This window comes from Anomaloglossus baeobatrachus, unplaced genomic scaffold (genome assembly GCF_048569485.1).
Source record: "Anomaloglossus baeobatrachus isolate aAnoBae1 unplaced genomic scaffold, aAnoBae1.hap1 Scaffold_4251, whole genome shotgun sequence".
Classification (NCBI taxonomy): domain Eukaryota; kingdom Metazoa; phylum Chordata; class Amphibia; order Anura; family Aromobatidae; genus Anomaloglossus; species Anomaloglossus baeobatrachus.
The window spans coordinates 10,233-28,406 of record NW_027443587.1 but is presented as its reverse complement, the minus strand read 5'-3'; the positions used below and the strand labels follow the sequence as shown (position 1 = coordinate 28,406).

Here is an 18,174-nt window from a genome sequence, read left to right as displayed (position 1 = left end):
ACTTCAGCCTTGCTCTCGAAAAGGCCAACAGGTGCAATAGCTACCCGTCAACGGCCACTCTAAACTGAATGTGCCTGCCCTCGTCAGATCGCAGCCGCTACGCAGTTTGAGGCCGGGCAAGTACCGGCATGGGAGACTGGCTGGGAATCCCTGGTTCCGTTGACATTTTTGACAATTTCTTTTTTGGAGAGAGGGGGGGGAGTTAGAGTGGCCCTACCCACAATAAAAAAAAGCAAAAAAAAACAAAAAGCTTTTACTTCAGCCTTGCTCTCGAAAAGGCCAACAGGTGCAATAGCTACCCGTCAACGGCCACTCTAAACTGAATGTGCCTGCCCTCGTCAGATCGCAGCCGCTACGCAGTTTGAGGCCGGGCAAGTACCGGCATGGGAGACTGGCTGGGAATCCCTGGTTCCGTTGACATTTTGACAATTTCTTTTTTTGGAGAGAGGGGGGGGGAGTTAGAGTGGCCCTACCCACAATAAAAAAAAGCAAAAAAAAAACAAAAAGCTTTTACTTCAGCCTTGCTCTCGAAAAGGCCAACAGGTGCAATAGCTACCCGTCAACGGCCACTCTAAACTGAATGTGCCTGCCCTCGTCAGATCGCAGCCGCTACGCAGTTTGAGGCCGGGCAAGTACCGGCATGGGAGACTGGCTGGGAATCCCTGGTTCCGTTGACATTTTTGACAATTTCTTTTTTTGGAGAGAGGAGGGGGAGTTAGAGTGGCCCTACCCACAATAAAAAAAAGCAAAAAAAAACAAAAAGCTTTTACTTCAGCCTTGCTCTCGAAAAGTGCCAACAGGTGCAATAGCTACCCGTCAACGGCCACTCTAAACTGAATGTGCCTGCCCTCGTCAGATCGCAGCCGCTACGACAGTTTGAGGCCGGGCAAAGTACGGCATGGGGACTGGCTGGGAATCCCTGGTTCCGTTGACATTTTTGACAATTTCTTTTTTGGAGAGAGGGGGGGGAGTTAGAGTGGCCCTACCCACAATAAAAAAAAGCAAAAAAAACAAAAAGCTTTTACTTCAGCCTTGCTCTCGAAAAGGCCAACAGGTGCAATAGCTACCCGTCAACGGCCACTCTAAACTGAATGTACCTGCCCTCGTCAGATCGCAGCCGCTACGCAGTTTGAGGCCGGGCAAGTACCGGCATGGGAGACTGGCTGGGAATCCCTGGTTCCGTTGACATTTTTGACAATTTCTTTTTTTGGAGAGAGGGGGGGGAGTTAGAGTGGCCCTACCCACAATAAAAAAAAAGCAAAAAAAAACAAAAAGCTTTTACTTCAGCCTTGCTCTCGAAAAGGCCAACAGGTGCAATAGCTACCCGTCAACGGCCACTCTAAACTGAATGTGCCTGCCCTCGTCAGATCGCAGCCGCTACGCAGTTTGAGGCCGGGCAAGTACCGGCATGGGAGACTGGCTGGGAATCCCTGGTTCCGTTGACATTTTTGACAATTTCTTTTTTTGGAGAGAGGGGGGGGAGTTAGAGTGGCCCTACCCACAATAAAAAAAAGCAAAAAAAAACAAAAAGCTTTTTACTTCAGCCTTGCTCTCGAAAAGGCCAACAGGTGCAATAGCTACCCGTCAACGGCCACTCTAAACTGAATGTGCCTGCCCTCGTCAGATCGCAGCCGCTACGCAGTTTGAGGCCGGGCAAGTACCGGCATGGGAGACTGGCTGGGAATCCCTGGTTCCGTTGACATTTTTGACAATTTCTTTTTTGGAGAGAGGAGGGGGGAGTTAGAGTGGCCCTACCCACAATAAAAAAAAGCAAAAAAAACAAAAAGCTTTTACTTCAGCCTTGCTCTCGAAAAGGCCAACAGGTGCAATAGCTACCCGTCAACGGCCACTCTAAACTGAATGTGCCTGCCCTCGTCAGATCGCAGCCGCTACGCAGTTTGAGGCCGGGCAAGTACCGGCATGGGAGACTGGCTGGGAATCCCTGGTTCCGTTGACATTTTTGACAATTTCTTTTTTTGGAGAGAGGGGGGGGAGTTAGAGTGGCCCTACCCACAATAAAAAAAAGCAAAAAAAAACAAAAAGCTTTTACTTCAGCCTTGCTCTCGAAAAGGCCAACAGGTGCAATAGCTACCCGTCAACGGCCACTCTAAACTGAATGTGCCTTCCCTCGTCAGATCGCAGCCGCTACGCAGTTTGAGGCCGGGCAAGTACCGGCATGGGAGACTGGCTGGGAATCCCTGGTTCCGTTGACATTTTTGACAATTTCTTTTTTTGGAGAGAGGGGGGGGAGTTAGAGTGGCCCTACCCACAATAAAAAAAAGCAAAAAAAAACAAAAAGCTTTTACTTCAGCCTTGCTCTCGAAAAGGCCAACAGGTGCAATAGCTACCCGTCAACGGCCACTCTAAACTGAATGTGCCTGCCCTCGTCAGATCGCAGCCGCTACGCAGTTTGAGGCCGGGCAAGTACCGGCATGGGAGACTGGCTGGGAATCCCTGGTTCCGTTGACATTTTTGACAATTTCTTTTTTTGGAGAGAGGGGGGGGGAGTTAGAGTGGCCCTACCCACAATAAAAAAAAGCAAAAAAAAACAAAAAGCTTTTACTTCAGCCTTGCTCTCGAAAAGGCCAACAGGTGCAATAGCTACCCGTCAACGGCCACTCTAAACTGAATGTGCCTGCCCTCGTCAGATCGCAGCCCGCTACGCAGTTTGAGGCGGGCAAGTACCGGCATGGGAGACTGGCTGGGAATCCCTGGTTCCGTTGACATTTTTGACAATTTCTTTTTTTGGAGAGAGGAGGGGGAGTTAGAGTGGCCCTACCACACAATAAAAAAAGCAAAAAAAACAAAAAGCTTTTACTTCAGCCTTGCTCTCGAAAAGGCCAACAGGTGCAATAGCTACCCGTCAACGGCCACTCTAAACTGAATGTGCCTGCCCTCGTCAGATCGCAGCCGCTACGCAGTTTGAGGCCGGGCAAGTACCGGCATGGGAGACTGCTGGGAATCCCTGGTTCCGTTGACATTTTGACAATTTCTTTTTTTGGAGAGAGGGGGGGGAGTTAGAGTGGCCCTACCCACAATAAAAAAAAGCAAAAAAAAAACAAAAAGCTTTTACTTCAGCCTTGCTCTCGAAAAGGCCAACAGGTGCAATAGCTACCCGTCAACGGCCACTCTAAACTGAATGTGCCTACCCTCGTCAGATCGCAGCCGCTACGCAGTTTGAGGCCGGGCAAGTACCGGCATGGGAGACTGGCTGGGAATCCTGGTTCCGTTGACATTTTTGACAATTTCTTTTTTTGGAGAGAGGGGGGGAGTTAGAGTGGCCCTACCCACAATAAAAAAAAGCAAAAAAAAACAAAAAGCTTTTACTTCAGCCTTGCTCTCGAAAAGGCCAACAGGTGCAATAGCTACCCGTCAACGGCCACTCTAAACTGAATGTGCCTGCCCTCGTCAGATCGCAGCCGCTACGCAGTTTGAGGCCGGGCAAGTACCGGCATGGGAGACTGGCTGGGAATCCCTGGTTCCGTTGACATTTTTGACAATTTCTTTTTTTGGAGAGAGGAGGGGGAGTTAGAGTGGCCCTACCCACAATAAAAAAAGCAAAAAAAAAACAAAAAGCTTTTACTTCAGCCTTGCTCTCGAAAAGGCCAACAGGTGCAATAGCTACCCGTCAACGGCCACTCTAAACTGAATGTGCCTGCCCTCGTCAGATCGCAGCCGCTACGCAGTTTGAGGCCGGGCAAGTACCGGCATGGGAGACTGGCTGGGAATCCCTGGTTCCCGTTGACATTTTTGACAATTTCTTTTTTTGGAGAGAGGGGGGGGAGTTGAGTGGCCCTACCCACAATAAAAAAAGCAAAAAAAACAAAAAGCTTTTACTTCAGCCTTGCTCTCGAAAAGGCCAACAGGTGCAATAGCTACCCGTCAACGGCCACTCTAAACTGAATGTGCCTGCCCTCGTCAGATCGCAGCCGCTACGCAGTTTGAGGCCGGGCAAGTACCGGCATGGGAGACTGGCTGGGAATCCCTGGTTCCGTTGACATTTTTGACAATTTCTTTTTTTGGAGAGAGGGGGGGGGAGTTAGAGTGGCCCCTACCCACAATAAAAAAAGCAAAAAAAAAACAAAAAGCTTTTACTTCAGCCTTGCTCTCGAAAAGGCCAACAGGTGCAATAGCTACCCGTCAACGGCCACTCTAAACTGAATGTGCCTGCCCTCGTCAGATCGCAGCCGCTACGCAGTTTGAGGCCGGGCAAGTACCGGCATGGGAGACTGGCTGGGAATCCTGGTTCCGTTGACATTTTTGACAATTTCTTTTTTTTGGAGAGAGGGGGGGGGAGTTAGAGTGGCCCTACCCACAATAAAAAAAAGCAAAAAAAAACCAAAAAGCTTTTACTTCAGCCTTGCTCTCGAAAAGGCCAACAGGTGCAATAGCTACCCGTCAACGGCCACTCTAAACTGAATGTGCCTGCCCTCGTCAGATCGCAGCCGCTACGCAGTTTGAGGCCGGGCAAGTACCGGCATGGGAGACTGGCTGGGAATCCCTGGTTCCGTTGACATTTTTGACAATTTCTTTTTTTGGAGAGAGGGGGGGGAGTTAGAGTGGCCCTACCCACAATAAAAAAAAGCAAAAAAAAACAAAAAGCTTTTACTTCAGCCTTGCTCTCGAAAAGGCCAACAGGTGCAATAGCTACCCGTCAACGGCCACTCTAAACTGAATGTGCCTGCCCTCGTCAGATCGCAGCCGCTACGCAGTTTGAGGCCGGGCAAGTACCGGCATGGGAGACTGGCTGGGAATCCCTGGTTCCGTTGACATTTTTGACAATTTCTTTTTTTGGAGAGAGGGGGGGAGTTAGAGTGGCCCTACCCACAATAAAAAAAAGCAAAAAAAAAACAAAAAGCTTTTACTTCAGCCTTGCTCTCGAAAAGGCCAACAGGTGCAATAGCTACCCGTCAACGCCACTCTAAACTGAATGTGCCTGCCCTCGTCAGATCGCAGCCGCTACGCAGTTTGAGGCCCGGGCAAGTACCGGCATGGGAGACTGGCTGGGAATCCCTGGTTCCGTTGACATTTTTGACAATTTCTTTTTTTGGAGAGGGGGGGGGAGTTAGAGTGGCCCTACCCACAATAAAAAAAAGCAAAAAAAAACAAAAAGCTTTTACTTCAGCCTTGCTCTCGAAAAGGCCAACAGGTGCAATAGCTACCCGTCAACGGCCACTCTAAACTGAATGTGCCTGCCCTCGTCAGATCGCAGCCGCTACGCAGTTTGAGGCCGGGCAAGTACCGGCATGGGAGACTGGCTGGGAATCCCTGGTTCCGTTGACATTTTTGACAATTTCTTTTTTTGGAGAGAGGGGGGGGGAGTTAGAGTGGCCCTACCCACAATAAAAAAAAGCAAAAAAAAAACAAAAAGCTTTTACTTCAGCCTTGCTCTCGAAAAGGCCAACAGGTGCAATAGCTACCCGTCAACGGCCACTCTAAACTGAATGTGCCTGCCCTCGTCAGATCGCAGCCGCTACGCAGTTTGAGGCCGGGCAAGTACCGGCATGGGAGACTGGCTGGGAATCCCTGGTTCCGTTGACATTTTTGACAATTTCTTTTTTGGAGAGAGGGGGGGGAGTTAGAGTGGCCCTTACCCACAATAAAAAAAAGCAAAAAAAAACAAAAAGCTTTTACTTCAGCCTTGCTCTCGAAAAGGCCAACAGGTGCAATAGCTACCCGTCAACGGCCACTCTAAACTGAATGTGCCTGCCCTCGTCAGATCGCAGCCGCTACGCAGTTTGAGGCCGGGCAAGTACCGGCATGGGAGACTGGCTGGGAATCCCTGGTTCCGTTGACATTTTTGACAATTTCTTTTTTGGAGAGAGGGGGGGAGTTAGAGTGGCCCTACCCACAATAAAAAAAAGCAAAAAAAAACAAAAAGCTTTTACTTCAGCCCTTGCTCTCGAAAAGGCCAACAGGTGCAATAGCTACCCGTCAACGGCCACTCTAAACTGAATGTGCCTGCCCTCGTCAGATCGCAGCCGCTACGCAGTTTGAGGCCGGGCAAGTACCGGCATGGGAGACTGGCTGGGAATCCCTGGTTCCGTTGACATTTTGACAATTTCTTTTTTTGGAGAGAGGGGGGGGAGTTAGAGTGGCCCTACCCACAATAAAAAAAAGCAAAAAAAAACAAAAGCTTTTACTTCAGCCTTGCTCTCGAAAAGGCCAACAGGTGCAATAGCTACCCGTCAACGGCCACTCTAAACTGAATGTGCCTGCCCTCGTCAGATCGCAGCCGCTACGCAGTTTGAGGCCGGGCAAGTACCGGCATGGGAGACTGGCTGGGAATCCCTGGTTCCGTTGACATTTTTGACAATTTCTTTTTTTGGAGAGAGGGGGGGGAGTTAGAGTGGCCCTACCCACAAAAAAAAAAAGCAAAAAAAACAAAAGCTTTTACTTCAGCCTTGCTCTCGAAAAGGCCAACAGGTGCAATAGCTACCCGTCAACGGCCACTCTAAACTGAATGTGCCTGCCCTCGTCAGATCGCAGCCGCTACGCAGTTTGAGGCCGGGCAAGTACCGGCATGGGAGGGAGACTGGCTGGGAATCCCTGGTTCCGTTGACATTTTTGACAATTTCTTTTTTTGGAGAGAGGGGGGGGAGTTAGAGTGGCCCTACCCACAATAAAAAAAAGCAAAAAAAAACAAAAAGCTTTTACTTCAGCCTTGCTCTCGAAAAGGCCAACAGGTGCAATAGCTACCCGTCAACGGCCACTCTAAACTGAATGTGCCTGCCCTCGTCAGATCGCAGCCGCTACGCAGTTTGAGGCCGGGCAAGTACCGGCATGGGAGACTGGCTGGGAATCCCTGGTTCCGTTGACATTTTTGACAATTTCTTTTTTTGGAGAGAGGGGGGGGAGTTAGAGTGGCCCTACCCACAATAAAAAAAAGCAAAAAAAAACAAAAAGCTTTTACTTCAGCCTTGCTCTCGAAAAGGCCAACAGGTGCAATAGCTACCCGTCAACGGCCACTCTAAACTGAATGTGCCTGCCCTCGTCAGATCGCAGCCGCTACGCAGTTTGAGGCCGGGCAAGTACCGGCATGGGAGACTGGCTGGGAATCCCTGGTTCCGTTGACATTTTTGACAATTTCTTTTTTTGGAGAGAGGGGGGGAGTTAGAGTGGCCCTACCCACAATAAAAAAAAGCAAAAAAAAACAAAAAGCTTTTACTTCAGCCTTGCTCTCGAAAAGGCCAACAGGTGCAATAGCTACCCGTCAACGGCCACTCTAAACTGAATGTGCCTGCCCTCGTCAGATCGCAGCCGCTACGCAGTTTGAGGCCGGGCAAGTACCGGCATGGGAGACTGGCTGGGAATCCCTGGTTCCGTTGACATTTTTGACAATTTCTTTTTTTGGAGAGAGGGGGGGGAGTTAGAGTGGCCCTACCCACAATAAAAAAAGCAAAAAAAAACAAAAAGCTTTTACTTCAGCCTTGCTCTCGAAAAGGCCAACAGGTGCAATAGCTACCCGTCAACGGCCACTCTAAACTGAATGTGCCTGCCCTCGTCAGATCGCAGCCGCTACGCAGTTTGAGGCCGGGCAAGTACCGGCATGGGAGACTGGCTGGGAATCCCTGGTTCCGTTGACATTTTGACAATTTCTTTTTTTGGAGAGAGGGGGGGGAGTTAGAGTGGCCCTACCCACAATAAAAAAAAGCAAAAAAAAACAAAAGCTTTTACTTCAGCCTTGCTCTCGAAAAGGCCAACAGGTGCAATAGCTACCCGTCAACGGCCACTCTAAACTGAATGTGCCTGCCCTCGTCAGATCGCAGCCGCTACGCAGTTTGAGGCCGGGCAAGTACCGGCATGGGAGACTGGCTGGGAATCCCTGGTTCCGTTGACATTTTTGACAATTTCTTTTTTGGAGAGAGGGGGGGGAGTTAGAGTGGCCCTACCCACAATAAAAAAAAGCAAAAAAAAACAAAAAGCTTTTACTTCAGCCTTGCTCTCGAAAAGGCCAACAGGTGCAATAGCTACCCGTCAACGGCCACTCTAAGCTGAATGTGCCTGCCCTCGTCAGATCGCAGCCGCTACGCAGTTTGAGGCCGGGCAAGTACCGGCATGGGAGACTGGCTGGGAATCCCTGGTTCCGTTGACATTTTTGACAATTTCTTTTTTTGGAGAGAGGGGGAGGAGTTAGAGTGGCCCTACCCACAATAAAAAAAAGCAAAAAAAAACAAAAAGCTTTTACTTCAGCCTTGCTCTCGAAAAGGCCAACAGGTGCAATAGCTACCCGTCAACGGCCACTCTAAACTGAATGTGCCTGCCCTCGTCAGATCGCAGCCGCTACGCAGTTTGAGGCCGGGCAAGTACCGGCATGGGAGACTGGCTGGGAATCCCTGGTTCCGTTGACATTTTTGACAATTTCTTTTTTTGGAGAGAGGGGGGGGAGTTAGAGTGGCCCTACCCACAATAAAAAAAAGCAAAAAAAAAACAAAAAGCTTTTACTTCAGCCTTGCTCTCGAAAAGGCCAACAGGTGCAATAGCTACCCGTCAACGGCCACTCTAAACTGAATGTGCCTGCCCTCGTCAGATCGCAGCCGCTACGCAGTTTGAGGCCGGGCAAGTACCGGCATGGGAGACTGGCTGGGAATCCCTGTTCCGTTGACATTTTTGACAATTTCTTTTTTTGGAGAGAGGGGGGGGAGTTAGAGTGGCCCTACCCACAATAAAAAAAAGCAAAAAAAAACAAAAAGCTTTTACTTCATCCTTGCACTCGAAAAGGCCAACAGGTGCAATAGCTACCTGTCAACGGCCACTCTAAACTGAATGTGCCTGCCCTCGTCAGATCGCAGCCGCTACGCAGTTTGAGGCCGGGCAAGTACCGGCATGGAGACTGGCTGGGAATCCCTGGTTCCGTTGACATTTTTGACAATTTCTTTTTTTGGAGAGAGGGGGGGGAGTTAGAGTGGCCCTACCCACAATAAAAAAAAGCAAAAAAAAACAAAAAGCTTTTACTTCAGCCTTGCTCTCGAAAAGGCCAACAGGTGCAAAAGCTACCCGTCAACGGCCACTCTAAACTGAATGTGCCTGCCCTCGTCAGATCGCAGCCGCTACGCAGTTTGAGGCCGGGCAAGTACCGGCATGGGAGACTGGCTGGGAATCCCTGGTTCCGTTGACATTTTTGACAATTTCTTTTTTTGGAGAGAGGGGGGGGAGTTAGAGTGGCCCCACCCACAATAAAAAAAAGCAAAAAAAAACAAAAAGCTTTTACTTCAGCCTTGCTCTCGAAAAGGCCAACAGGTGCAATAGCTACCCGTCAACGGCCACTCTAAACTGAATGTCCTGCCCTCGTCAGATCGCAGCCGCTACGCAGTTTGAGGCCGGGCAAGTACCGGCATGGGAGACTGGCTGGGAATCCCTGGTTCCGTTGACATTTTTGACAATTTCTTTTTTTGGAGAGAGGGGGGGGAGTTAGAGTGGCCCTACCCACAATAAAAAAAAGCAAAAAAAAACAAAAAGCTTTTACTTCAGCCTTGCTCTCGAAAAGGCCAACAGGTGCAATAGCTACCCGTCAACGGCCACTCTAAACTGAATGTGCCTGCCCTCGTCAGATCGCCGCCGCTACGCAGTTTGAGGCCGGGCAAGTACCGGCATGGGAGACTGGCTGGGAATCCCTGGTTCCGTTGACATTTTTGACAATTTCTTTTTTTGGAGAGAGGGGGGGGAGTTAGAGTGGCCCTACCCACAATAAAAAAAGCAAAAAAAAAAAAAAACTTTTACTTCAGCCTTGCTCTCGAAAAGGCCAACAGGTGCAATAGCTACCCGTCAACGGCCACTCTAAACTGAATGTGCCTGCCCTCGTCAGATCGCAGCCGCTACGCAGTTTGAGGCCGGGCAAGTACCGGCATGGGAGACTGGCTGGGAATCCCTGGTTCCGTTGACATTTTTGACAATTTCTTTTTTTGGAGAGAGGGGGGGGAGTTAGAGTGGCCCTACCCACAATAAAAAAAGCAAAAAAAAACAAAAAGCTTTTACTTCAGCCTTGCTCTCGAAAAGGCCAACAGGTGCAATAGCTACCCGTCAACGGCCACTCTAAACTGAATGTGCCTGCCCTCGTCAGATCGCAGCCGCTACGCAGTTTGAGGCCGGGCAAGTACCGGCATGGGAGACTGGCTGGGAATCCCTGGTTCCGTTGACATTTTTGACAATTTCTTTTTTTGGAGAGAGGGGGGGGAGTTAAAGTGGCCCTACCCACAATAAAAAAAAGCAAAAAAAAACAAAAAGCTTTTACTTCAGCCTTGCTCTCGAAAAGGCCAACAGGTGCAATAGCTACCCGTCAACGGCCACTCTAAACTGAATGTGCCTGCCCTCGTCAGATCGCACCCGCTACGCAGTTTGAGGCCGGGCAAGTACCGGCATGGGAGACTGGCTGGGAATCCCTGGTTCCGTTGACATTTTTGACAATTTCTTTTTTTGGAGAGAGGGGGGGGAGTTAGAGTGGCCCTACCCACAATAAAAAAAAGCAAAAAAAACCAAAAAGCTTTTACTTCAGCCTTGCTCTCGAAAAGGCCAACAGGTGCAATAGCTACCCGTCAACGGCCACTCTAAACTGAATGTGCCTGCCCTCGTCAGATCGCAGCCGCTACGCAGTTTGAGGCCGGGCAAGTACCGGCATGGGAGACTGGCTGGGAATCCCTGGTTCCGTTGACATTTTTGACAATTTCTTTTTTTGGAGAGAGGGGGGGGAGTTAGAGTGGCCCTACCCACAATAAAAAAAAGCAAAAAAAAACAAAAAGCTTTTACTTCAGCCTTGCTCTCGAAAAGGCCAACAGGTGCAATAGCTACCCGTCAACGGCCACTCTAAACTGAATGTGCCTGCCCTCGTCAGATCGCAGCCGCTACGCAGTTTGAGGCCGGGCAAGTACCGGCATGGGAGACTGGCTGGGAATCCCTGGTTCCGTTGACATTTTTGACAATTTCTTTTTTTGGAGAGAGGGGGGGGAGTTAGAGTGGCCCCACCCACAATAAAAAAAAGCAAAAAAAAACAAAAAGCTTTTACTTCAGCCTTGCTCTCGAAAAGGCCAACAGGTGCAATAGCTACCCGTCAACGGCCACTCTAAACTGAATGTGCCTGCCCTCGTCAGATCGCAGCCGCTACGCAGTTTGAGGCCGGGCAAGTACCGGCATGGGAGACTGGCTGGGAATCCCTGGTTCCGTTGACATTTTTGACAATTTCTTTTTTTGGAGAGAGGGGGGGAGTTAGAGTGGCCCTACCCACAATAAAAAAAGCAAAAAAAAACAAAAAGCTTTTACTTCAGCCTTGCTCTCGAAAAGGCCAACAGGTGCAATAGCTACCCGTCAACGGCCACTCTAAACTGAATGTGCCTGCCCTCGTCAGATCGCCGCCGCTACGCAGTTTGAGGCCGGGCAAGTACCGGCATGGGAGACTGGCTGGGAATCCCTGGTTCCGTTGACATTTTTGACAATTTCTTTTTTTGGAGAGAGGGGGGGGAGTTAGAGTGGCCCTACCCACAATAAAAAAAAGCAAAAAAAAACAAAAAGCTTTTACTTCAGCCTTGCTCTCGAAAAGGCCAACAGGTGCAATAGCTACCCGTCAACGGCCACTCTAAACTGAATGTGCCTGCCCTCGTCAGATCGCAGCCGCTACGCAGTTTGAGGCCGGGCAAGTACCGGCATGGAGACTGGCTGGGAATCCCTGGTTCCGTTGACATTTTTGACAATTTCTTTTTTTGGAGAGAGGGGGGGGAGTTAGAGTGGCCCTACCCACAATAAAAAAAAGCAAAAAAAAACAAAAAGCTTTTACTTCAGCCTTGCTCTCGAAAAGGCCAACAGGTGCAATAGCTACCCGTCAACGGCCACTCTAAACTGAATGTTCCTGCCCTCGTCAGATCGCAGCCGCTACGCAGTTTGAGGCCGGGCAAGTACCGGCATGGGAGACTGGCTGGGAATCCCTGGTTCCGTTGACATTTTTGACAATTTCTTTTTTTGGAGAGAGGGGGGGGAGTTAGAGTGGCCCTACCCACAATAAAAAAAAGCAAAAAAAAACAAAAAGCTTTTACTTCAGCCTTGCTCTCGAAAAGGCCAACAGGTGCAATAGCTACCCGTCAACGGCCACTCTAAACTGAATGTGCCTGCCCTCGTCAGATCGCAGCCGCTACGCAGTTTGAGGCCGGGCAAGTACCGGCATGGGAGACTGGCTGGGAATCCCTGGTTCCGTTGACATTTTTGACAATTTCTTTTTTTGGAGAGAGGGGGGGGAGTTAGAGTGGCCCTACCCACAATAAAAAAAAGCAAAAAAAAACAAAAAGCTTTTACTTCAGCCTTGCTCTCGAAAAGGCCAACAGGTGCAATAGCTACTCGTCAACGGCCACTCTAAACTGAATGTGCCTGCCCTCGTCAGATCGCAGCCGCTACGCAGTTTGAGGCCGGGCAAGTACCGGCATGGGAGACTGGCTGGGAATCCCTGGTTCCGTTGACATTTTTGACATTTTCTTTTTTTGGAGAGAGGGGGGGGAGTTAGAGTGGCCCTACCCACAATAAAAAAAAGCAAAAAAAAACAAAAAGCTTTTACTTCAGCCTTGCTCTCGAAAAGGCCAACAGGTGCAATAGCTACCCGTCAACGGCCACTCTAAACTGAATGTGCCTGCCCTCATCAGATCGCAGCCGCTACGCAGTTTGAGGCCGGGCAAGTACCGGCATGGGAGACTGGCTTGGAATCCCTGGTTCCGTTGACATTTTTGACAATTTCTTTTTTTGGAGAGAGGGGGGGGAGTTAGAGTGGCCCTACCCACAATAAAAAAAAGCAAAAAAAAACAAAAAGCTTTTACTTCAGCCTTGCTCTCGAAAAGGCCAACAGGTGCAATAGCTACCCGTCAACGGCCACTCTAAACTGAATGTGCCTGCCCTCGTCAGATCGCAGCCGCTACGCAGTTTGAGGCCGGGCAAGTACCGGCATGGGAGACTGGCTGGGAATCCCTGGTTCCGTTGACATTTTTGACAATTTCTTTTTTTGGAGAGAGGGGGGGGAGTTAGAGTGGCCCCACCCACAATAAAAAAAAGCAAAAAAAACCAAAAAGCTTTTACTTCAGCCTTGCTCTCGAAAAGGCCAACAGGTGCAATAGCTACCCATCAACGGCCACTCTAAACTGAATGTGCCTGCCCTCGTCAGATCGCAGCCGCTACGCAGTTTGAGGCCGGGCAAGTACCGGCATGGAGACTGGCTGGGAATCCCTGGTTCCGTTGACATTTTTGACAGTTTCTTTTTTTGGAGAGAGGGGGGGGAGTTAGAGTGGCCCTACCCACAATAAAAAAAGCAAAAAAAAACAAAAAGCTTTTACTTCAGCCTTGCTCTCGAAAAGGCCAACAGGTGCAATAGCTACCCGTCAACGGCCACTCTAAACTGAATGTGCCTGCCCTCGTCAGATCGCAGCCGCTACGCAGTTTGAGGCCGGGCAAGTACCGGCATGGGAGACTGGCTGGGAATCCCTGGTTCCGTTGACATTTTTGACAATTTCTTTTTTTGGAGAGAGGGGGGGGAGTTAGAGTGGCCCTACCCACAATAAAAAAAAGCAAAAAAAAACAAAAAGCTTTTACTTCAGCCTTGCTCTCGAAAAGGCCAACAGGTGCAATAGCTACCCGTCAACGGCCACTCTAAACTGAATGTGCCTGCCCTCGTCAGATCGCAGCCGCTACGCAGTTTGAGGCCGGGCAAGTACCGGCATGGGAGACTGGCTGGGAATCCCTGGTTCCGTTGACATTTTTGACAATTACTTTTTTTGGAGAGAGGGGGGGGAGTTAGAGTGGCCCTACCCACAATAAAAAAAGCAAAAAAAAACAAAAGCTTTTACTTCAGCCTTGCTCTCGAAAAGGCCAACAGGTGCAATAGCTACCCGTCAACGGCCACTCTAAACTGAATGTGCCTGCCCTCGTCAGATCGCAGCCGCTACGCAGTTTGAGGCCGGGCAAGTACCGGCATGGGAGACTGGCTGGGAATCCCTGGTTCCGTTGACATTTTTGACAATTTCTTTTTTGGAGAGAGGGGGGGGAGTTAGAGTGGCCCTACCCACAATAAAAAAAAGCAAAAAAAAACAAAAAGCTTTTACTTCAGCCTTGCTCTCGAAAAGGCCAACAGGTGCAATAGCTACCCGTCAACGGCCACTCTAAACTGAATGTGCCTGCCCTCGTCAGATCGCAGCCGCTACGCAGTTTGAGGCCGGGCAAGTACCGGCATGGGAGACTGGCTGGGAATCCCTGGTTCCGTTGACATTTTTGACAATTTCTTTTTTTGGAGAGAGGGGGGGGAGTTAGAGTGGCCCTACCCACAATAAAAAAAAGCAAAAAAAACAATAAGCTTTTACTTCAGCCTTGCTCTCGAAAAGGCCAACAGGTGCAATAGCTACCCGTCAACGGCCACTCTAAACTGAATGTCCCTGCCCTCGTCAGATCGCAGCTGCTACGCAGTTTGAGGCCGGGCAAGTACCGGCATGGGAGACTGGCTGGGAATCCCTGGTTCCGTTGACATTTTTGACAATTTCTTTTTTTGGAGAGAGGGGGGGGAGTTAGAGTGGCCCTACCCACAATAAAAAAAAGCAAAAAAAAACAAAAAGCTTTTACTTCAGCCTTGCTCTCGAAAAGGCCAACAGGTGCAATAGCTACCCGTCAACGGCCACTCTAAACTGAATGTGCCTGCCCTCGTCAGATCGCAGCCGCTACGCAGTTTGAGGCCGGGCAAGTACCGGCATGGGAGACTGGCTGGGAATCCCTGGTTCCGTTGACATTTTTGACAATTTCTTTTTTTGGAGAGAGGGGGGGGAGTTAGAGTGGCCCTACCCACAATAAAAAAAGCAAAAAAAAACAAAAAGCTTTTACTTCAGCCTTGCTCTCGAAAAGGCCAACAGGTGCAATAGCTACCCGTCAACGGCCACTCTAAACTGAATGTGCCTGCCCTCGTCAGATCGCAGCCGCTACGCAGTTTGAGGCCGGGCAAGTACCGGCATGGGAGACTGGCTGGGAATCCCTGGTTCCGTTGACATTTTTGACAATTTCTTTTTTTGGAGAGAGGGGGGGGAGTTAGAGTGGCCCTACCCACAATAAAAAAAAGCAAAAAAAAACAAAAAGCTTTTACTTCAGCCTTGCTCTCGAAAAGGCCAACAGGTGCAATAGCTACCCGTCAACGGCCACTCTAAACTGAATGTGCCTGCCCTCGTCAGATCGCAGCCGCTACGCAGTTTGAGGCCGGGCAAGTACCGGCATGGAGACTGGCTGGGAATCCTGGTTCCGTTGACATTTTTGACAATTTCTTTTTTGGAGAGAGGGGGGGGAGTTAGAGTGGCCCTACCCACAATAAAAAAAAGCAAAAAAAAACAAAAAGCTTTTACTTCAGCCTTGCTCTCGAAAAGGCCAACAGGTGCAATAGCTACCCGTCAACGGCCACTCTAAACTGAATGTGCCTGCCCTCGTCAGATCGCAGCCGCTACGCAGTTTGAGGCCGGGCAAGTACCGGCATGGGAGACTGGCTGGGAATCCCTGGTTCCGTTGACATTTTGACAATTTCTTTTTTTGGAGAGAGGGGGGGGAGTTAGAGTGGCCCTACCCACAATAAAAAAAAGCAAAAAAAACAAAAAGCTTTTACTTCAGCCTTGCTCTCGAAAAGGCCAACAGGTGCAATAGCTACCCGTCAACGGCCACTCTAAACTGAATGTGCCTGCCCTCGTCAGATCGCAGCCGCTACGCAGTTTGAGGCCGGGCAAGTACCGGCATGGGAGACTGGCTGGGAATCCCTGGTTCCGTTGACATTTTTGACAATTTCTTTTTTTGGAGAGAGGGGGGGGAGTTAGAGTGGCCCTACCCACAATAAAAAAAAGCAAAAAAAAACAAAAAGCTTTTACTTCAGCCTTGCTCTCGAAAAGGCCAACAGGTGCAATAGCTACCCGTCAACGGCCACTCTAAACTGAATGTGCCTGCCCTCGTCAGATCGCAGCCGCTACGCAGTTTGAGGCCGGGCAAGTACCGGCATGGGAGACTGGCTGGGAATCCCTGGTTCCGTTGACATTTTTGACAATTTCTTTTTTTGGAGAGAGGGGGGGGAGTTAGAGTGGCCCTACCCACAATAAAAAAAAGCAAAAAAAACAAAAAGCTTTTACTTCAGCCTTGCTCTCGAAAAGGCCAACAGGTGCAATAGCTACCCGTCAACGGCCACTCTAAACTGAATGTGCCTGCCCTCGTCAGATCGCAGCCGCTACGCAGTTTGAGGCCGGGCAAGTACCGGCATGGGAGACTGGCTGGGAATCCCTGGTTCCGTTGACATTTTTGACAATTTCTTTTTTTGGAGAGAGGGGGGGGAGTTAGAGTGGCCCTACCCACAATAAAAAAAAGCAAAAAAAAACAAAAAGCTTTTACTTCAGCCTTGCTCTCGAAAAGGCCAACAGGTGCAATAGCTACCCGTCAACGGCCACTCTAAACTGAATGTGCCTGCCCTCGTCAGATCGCAGCCGCTACGCAGTTTGAGGCCGGGCAAGTACCGGCATGGGAGACTGGCTGGGAATCCCTGGTTCCGTTGACATTTTTGACAATTTCTTTTTTTGGAGAGAGGGGGGGGAGTTAGAGTGGCCCTACCCACAATAAAAAAAAGCAAAAAAAAACAAAAAGCTTTTACTTCAGCCTTGCTCTCGAAAAGGCCAACAGGTGCAATAGCTACCCGTCAACGGCCACTCTAAACTGAATGTGCCTGCCCTCGTCAGATCGCAGCCGCTACGCAGTTTGAGGCCGGGCAAGTACCGGCATGGGAGACTGGCTGGGATCCCTGGTTCCGTTGACATTTTTGACAATTTCTTTTTTTGGAGAGAGGGGGGGGAGTTAGAGTGGCCCTACCCACAATAAAAAAAAGCAAAAAAAAACAAAAAGCTTTTACTTCAGCCTTGCTCTCGAAAAGGCCAACAGGTGCAATAGCTACCCGTCAACGGCCACTCTAAACTGAATGTGCCTGCCCTCGTCAGATCGCAGCCGCTACGCAGTTTGAGGCCGGGCAAGTACCGGCATGGGAGACTGGCTGGGAATCCCTGGTTCCGTTGACATTTTTGACAATTTCTTTTTTTGGAGAGAGGGGGGGGAGTCAGAGTGGCCCTACCCACAATAAAAAAAAGCAAAAAAAAACAAAAAGCTTTTACTTCAGCCTTGCTCTCGAAAAGGCCAACAGGTGCAATAGCTACCCGTCAACGGCCACTCTAAACTGAATGTGCCTGCCCTTGTCAGATCGCAGCCGCTACGCAGTTTGAGGCCGGGCAAGTACCGGCATGGGAGACTGGCTGGGAATCCCTGGTTCCGTTGACATTTTGACAATTTCTTTTTTTGGAGAGAGGGGGGGGAGTTAGAGTGGCCCTACCCACAATAAAAAAAAGCAAAAAAAAACAAAAAGCTTTTACTTCAGCCTTGCTCTCGAAAAGGCCAACAGGTGCAATAGCTACCCGTCAACGGCCACTCTAAACTGAATGTGCCTGCCCTCGTCAGATCGCAGCCGCTACGCAGTTTGAGGCCGGGCAAGTACCGGCATGGGAGACTGGCTGGGAATCCCTGGTTCCGTTGACATTTTTGACAATTTCTTTTTTTGGAGAGAGGGGGGGGGAGTTAGAGTGGCCCTACCCACAATAAAAAAAAGCAAAAAAAAACAAAAAGCTTTTACTTCAGCCTTGCTCTCGAAAAGGCCAACAGGTGCAATAGCTACCCGTCAACGGTCACTCTAAACTGAATGTGCCTGCCCTCGTCAGATCGCAGCCGCTACGCAGTTTGAGGCCGGGCAAGTACCGGCATGGGAGACTGGCTGGGAATCCCTGGTTCCGTTGACATTTTTGACAATTTCTTTTTTTGGAGAGAGGGGGGGGAGTTAGAGTGGCCCTACCCACAATAAAAAAAAGCAAAAAAAACAAAAAGCTTTTACTTCAGCCTTGCTCTCGAAAAGGCCAACAGGTGCAATAGCTACCCGTCAACGGCCACTCTAAACTGAATGTGCCTGCCCTCGTCAGATCGCAGCCGCTACGCAGTTTGAGGCCGGGCAAGTACCGGCATGGGAGACTGGCTGGGAATCCCTGGTTCCGTTGACATTTTTGACAATTTCTTTTTTTGGAGAGAGGGGGGGGAGTTAGAGTGGCCCTACCCACAATAAAAAAAAGCAAAAAAAAACCAAAAAGCTTTTACTTCAGCCTTGCTCTCGAAAAGGCC

General features: G+C 49.6%; 2 pseudogenes; both read left to right on the top strand.

Annotated features, from left to right (window-relative positions):
• The first annotated feature begins 1,069 nt into the window (after positions 1–1,069).
• LOC142279158 (5S ribosomal RNA) lies at positions 1,070–1,188 on the top strand (annotated as a pseudogene).
• Positions 1,189–17,682: 16,494 nt separating this feature from the next.
• LOC142279159 (5S ribosomal RNA) lies at positions 17,683–17,801 on the top strand (annotated as a pseudogene).
• Positions 17,802–18,174: the final 373 nt, after the last annotated feature.